At 52.6% G+C, this 5,744-nt stretch overlaps 1 long non-coding RNA gene across 1 annotated transcript; it reads right to left on the reverse strand.

Annotated features, from left to right (window-relative positions):
* Window positions 1-477: 477 nt before the first annotated feature.
* Window positions 478-5,172, reverse strand: LOC138850523 (uncharacterized). The gene is made up of 3 exons (XR_011390353.1): window positions 5,043-5,172; window positions 3,509-3,901; window positions 478-603 (listed from the first exon to the last, which is right to left on the reverse strand). It is a non-coding gene; the product is annotated as an uncharacterized lncRNA (long non-coding RNA).
* Window positions 5,173-5,744: the final 572 nt, after the last annotated feature.

The following is a 5,744-nucleotide window of genomic DNA, read 5'->3' on the forward strand; positions in this document are numbered from 1 at the left end:
ATCCCATATGGGCGCCAGTTCAAGACCTGGCTGTTCCACTTCTGATCCAGCTCTCTGTTATGGTCTGGGAAAGCAGTAGAGGATGGCCCAACTCCTTGGGCCCCTGCACCCACGTGGGAGACCCGGAAGAAACTCCTGGCTCCTGGCTTCAGATCAGCACAGCTCCCCATTGCGGCCAACTGGGGAGTGAACCAGCGGATGGAAGACCTCTCTCTCTCTCTGACTCTCCTTTCTCTGGGTATAACTCTGACTTTCAAATAAATAAATCTTAAAAAAAAAAAAAAAAAAAAGTAGGCGAGCCAAATCTGAAATTCCATCTCCACAGGGGCTGGAACGCCTCTATGACTGGGTTGCTCTGATTTGCCTCACACAGGTGAGGCTGGCTTTGGGCTGACTCAGAGGTAGACTCACAGCCAGGGTCCAGGAGTTGTTGGCTGGTCCTGGTGCTCCTCCCTGCTTCAGCTCGCTGTGGGGGGCCTGTGCTCTCCCAGGTCACGTTCAGCTGCTCTGTGGCCCCTATGGCCCTGCATTGCAGGGTGACGTTGCACCAGCCAGATGTGATGGACGGTGACTCAGCCAGGATTTGAGGAGCAGGCACTGGCTCTGGGGCAGGAGGAGACAAAAGCATGGGATCTCACACATGTGGAGCACATCACAGATCACTTACTCTCACCATGACCTCATTAAAGCCCATGCAGCTTCCAAAAAGATAAATATTGAGCAAATGACAGCAGGAACAGTAGCCACTGAGTTCACACCCAGATCTCCCTAGAGTAAGCAATTGGTAAAAAGTTCCCAGGAGGCCGGCGCCGCGGCTCACTAGGCTAATCCTCCGCCTAGCGGCGCCGGCACACCGGGTTCTAGTCCCGGTCGGGGCGCCGGATTCTGTCCCGGTTGCCCCTCTTCCAGGCCAGCCCTCTGCTGTGGCCAGGGAGTGCAGTGGAGGATGGCCCAGGTGCTTGGGCCCTGCACCCCATGGGAGACCAGGAAAAGCACCTGACTCCTGGCTCCTGCCATCGGATCAGCGCGGTGCGCCGGCCGCAGCGCGCCGGCCGCGGCGGCCATTGGAGGGTGAACCAACGGCAAAGGAAGACCTTTCTCTCTGTCTCTCTCTCTCACTGTCCACTCTGCCTGTCAAAAAAATAAAATAAAAAATAAAAAAAAAAAAAAAAAAAAAAGTTCCCAGGAAACAATGAAGACAAGAAACTATGTTCAGGCCAGCTTCACGGCTCACTTGGCTAATTCTCCACCTGCGGTGCCAGTACCCCAGGTTCTAGACCCGGTTGGGGCTCCGGATTCTGTCCCGGTTGCTCCTCTTCCAGTCCAGCTCTCTGCTGTGGCCCGGGAAGGCAGTGGAAGATGGCCCAGGTCCTTGGGCCCTGCACCCGCATGGGAGACCGGGAGGAAGCACCTGGCTCCTGGCTTCGGACCGGCAAAGCACGCAGGCTGAAGCGGCCATTTGGGGAGTGAACCAATGGAAGGAAGACCTTTCTCTCTGTCTCTCTCTCTCTCACTGTCTAACTCTGCCTGTCAAAAAAAAAAAAAAAAAAAAAAAAAACCAGAAAGAAAGAATCTATGTTCAAGGATCCATTGTTTCTAGGAAAGTAGCATCAGTCCAATACAGGAAGAAGCCAGGGACAGAAGCTGAGATGGTGCCTGGGACTGCACAACCCTCGTGAGGCAGGCCAGCAGGAAACTCCGGGAGGCCAGAGAAAGGCCCATGCCTTCCGCGTCTGCGGGAGACACAGTGGTAGTGACCACAGAGGATAGCTCCGAGTGTGGTCAGAACATGAAACTGAACTTGGGGTGCAGACAGGAAGAGAGGAGGCAGAGTCACAAGGCAGTCTTAGAAATCACACGGGACCCAAAGTTGCAAAAGCCACTGTGCCCATGGCAGGAAGTTTCCCTATGCAGAGAGAACTTGAGGGAAGGAAAGTGTGGGCAGATGGGTTTCCTAGGAAACCTTCCAGTGTGAACTCTCTCCACCACCAGTCCAGGCTTTGAGAGTTGAGTGTGGAGTCTGGTGTGAGTGGAGTGGAGCTGGTATGGAGGGAAGGAGGGGGTAGGAAGGTCTTAGAAACATGAGAAGTCCACATGTCATAGCAGCACAGTGACCCGAATGACATCCATCTGATCATCAGTGGACCCCATCAATCTGCCAAAGTGGGTACATCCGTGTGGAATCAAAGTAGCAAATAGAATTAAGGTGCTAATTAGCTGACAATAACCTAAAAATTTTATTATTCATAAGAACAAACATATTCATAAGGGTCTTCAGAAGTGGAAGACAAAAAAAAAAAAAAAAGACAAGTCAGGGCATGCAATTCAAGACTGATCCACCCTTGCTAGTTTACATTAGGAAGTGGCCACGCACCAAGGAATGCAGGCAGCAAGGAGAAGAGAAAGGCAGGAGGAAGGATTCTCCGTCAAGCCTCAAAGAGGAACACAGTCCTGCCAGCCCAGTGAGACTGTCTCAGATTCCTGACCCACATCACACTACTATGTGGCAATTTTTACAGCAAAATAATAATAATACAGGCCAGCGCTCTGACACAGCAGGTTAAAGCCCCAGACTGCAGTGCCGGCATCCCAAATGGGCACCAGTTCGAGTCCTGGCTGCTCCTCTTCTGATCCAGCTCTCTGCTGTGGCCTGGGGAAGCTGTGGAAGATGGCCCAACTCCTTGGGCCCCTGCACCCTCATGGGCAACCTAGAGGAAGCTCCTGGCTCCTGGCTTTGGATCAGTGCAGCTCCGGCCACTGTGGTCTTTTGCGGAGTGAACTAGCGCATGGAAGAGTCTCTCTCTCTCTCGCTCTCGCTCTCGTTCTCGCTCTCGCTCTGGATCTACCTCTCTATGCAACTCTTTCAAATTAATAAAATAAATCCTTTTTAAAAAGAAAAGAACAATAATAATATAGAAATGAAGTGACCATGTAAAAATTATTGTTGTTGCAAATGCCTCTAAATTTTCAAAAGTTGTGTTTTCTCCCCTAAAATGTTGAAGTGATTCTGCCCCACTGTGAATCTCGGCTCTGCTCTCTGTTGGTGGTGAGTATGCTCTGTTTTTTAACAAAAGACTTATTGATTTTTGATTTATTTGAAAATCAAAGTCACAGAGAGAGAGGGAGAGACAGAACTTCCATCTGCTGTTTCACTCCCCAAAGAGGCACACGGCCAGGCCTGGCCTGGTCGAAGCCAGAAGTGTCATCTGGGTCTTCCACGTGGGTGCAGAGGCCCAAGCACTTGGGCCATCCTTCACCACTTTCCCAGGTGCAGCAGCAGGGAGTGGATCAGAAGCGATGCGCTGGAACTCTAAATGGCACTCTTATGGCGACACAGACAAAGGACTTTATCCACTGTGCCACAGCACCAGTCCATGCTTCATTTTAAAGCAAAAAATGCACACTCAAGACAGTGACTGATGAGACCCTGCACAGCAGGCCTAGGAGACGCTCCTGGGCACAGCAGCAGGAACTGTGCCAGGGGTTCCAGACAGGGGCTGTCACTTACCATAGACAGTGAGGCAGAAAACCTGGGTAGATAAAAGTCCTCCAGTGAATCTGATCTGAGCCCGATACTGCCCACTGTCCAATGAGGTCACATTCTCAATCACAAGGGACGTCGTGTTGGGCACATGGAGCCTTGGTTTGTACTTGTCCTTGAGGCTGACCCAGGTTGGAGGGGTTGCCCCACTGTGGACGTGCAGGATTTCTCTGTACGTTGACTCAGGGCCAAAGCTCCACCAGACCGCCTCCAGTTTCTCTCCAGGAGCCCATCCTGGCTGCTGCACCACATGGAACGACACGGAGCCCCCTCGCGTCCCCTTCACAGGAAAGTGGAGTCCAGAATCCAGAACCCCGGAGCCACGAGCTTCAGGGCCCTTGTCCAAGGTGCTGCAGATGCCTAGAGGGTTGCAAAGAGGAAATGTGAGCATTTTCTCAGCAGAGCAAAAGAGAGAAACTCAGAATTTCTTTCTGATTAATCAAATCCATCCAGTAGAAACCCTTGATTTTAGGAAGGCAATCTAAATTTCATGGGAAGCAATTCTGGGAGTAAGTGCCGGATGGGATGGAGTTAACATGAACAGGTGATTTGCCCTCAGTAGGCTTCAGTGTCTGTGCCTGCCTCATAACGACGGCATGAGCTGCATGAGAGCATGGGGCAGGTTTCCCAGCACACACTGAGTGCATTATTGCAGAGGGCCACTCTTTTTTTAAATAATTTTTTTTATTTGACAGGTAGCGTTATAGACAGTGAGAGAGAGAGAGAGAGAGAAAGGTCTTTCTTCCGTGGGTTCAAACCCAAATGTCCGCTAGGGCCGGCGCTACGCCGACCTGAAGCCAGGAGCCAGGTGCTTCTTCCTGGTCTCCCATGCGGGTGCAGGTGCCCAAGCACTTGGGCCATCCTCCACTGGAGGGTCACTCTTAAGCAGCCTCCAAGGACCCTCATTCGTCAGAGGCACACACCGGGCTATCCCCTCCCAGACAACGGCAACACCAAGAGATCAGAACACAGCCAACATGACTCCAGGTGTGTGAGACTGTAAAGTAACGATTGTAGGGCAGAGTTTCCTGAATCTTATTGACAAACATTTCAGACCCCACCTCCAGGAGATTAGTAACCTCTCCCAGAAAACTGGTACTTTGTTTTTTCACGCCAAACAGCAGCCATGGCACAGACTCTCCACAGTGTGTTTGTCATCCCTGGGTTGATGGGACCTTTCTCTGTTCAGACGGTTTCACCTGACAACACACGGGACACAGCCTGCTCTGATCTGACACCATGGCCCTGGAAAGAAATCTTCTGTTACCAAAAGTGACATCTCTGTGTCTCCACCATACTTGCCAGCAAACACCATCTCTTCCTCTTCCATTTCCATCAACCGCAGCCCTAAACAAATGTGCTACATCTGTCAGGTTTAACCCCACGGTTTTATCTTCTTCTTTCCCAGAGAGTAGCTCCCAGAGCCCTCCCCAGACTGCAGGGCCCCACCTACCCCAGCCCCACCCAGTCGCCCTCCCTCCCAGGGAGCCCGGGCACTCACTGAGGAGGGGGCTGAGGAAGGCCAGCAGCCCCGAGGCCCAGCAGAGGTGGGGGGCTGCTAAGCAGGGCCCCATGGCAGCTCCTGCCGGCTGATCAGCTGCAGAGGAAGCATCAGAAAGGGAAGAGGCAAGAACAGGGGAAAAGTTTACGCTCACAGAGCTCATTTGCTCTCGGCACCTCAGGGGCGGAGCCCCACAGCACTCAGGGTGAAGCAGGCAGACCACCCACCAGGCTCCAGACCGCCCAGACCCGCCCTGCGCATGGAGCAAGCAAAGCAGATGGCAGTGATGAGCTGAGCCAGGACGGCTGCCACCGCTCAGACAGGACCCTCCCTGCAGACACAGCAGCTGGGTTCTCACACACACGGCGCCTGCCCCCATCCCTGCCCTTACCTGCTTCCTGGGCTGTCATCCCACCACCATCCTGCCACATCCTGCCTGGGATGTGAATCCTCCCTTTGTCCTGCGCATCCATGCCCTATATGCTACCCACCTGTCAGTCAGTTAGCACTCAGGTTGGTTACCAACTGCTGTAATACTGCGTGCGGTACCTGTGTTCCAATGACCGCTATGTGGATGCCCAATGCTGCATCACGATGCCTATCATGAACCTCACTTCCCATCATCCAGTAAGGATCGCATCATCTCAATCCATCACCAGAGGACCAGCACAGCGTAGTATGAGAGATAACACACTCATAATA

The sequence above is a fragment of the Oryctolagus cuniculus genome, chromosome 7 (genome assembly GCF_964237555.1).
Source record: "Oryctolagus cuniculus chromosome 7, mOryCun1.1, whole genome shotgun sequence".
In the NCBI taxonomy this organism is placed as follows: Eukaryota; Metazoa; Chordata; class Mammalia; order Lagomorpha; family Leporidae; genus Oryctolagus; species Oryctolagus cuniculus.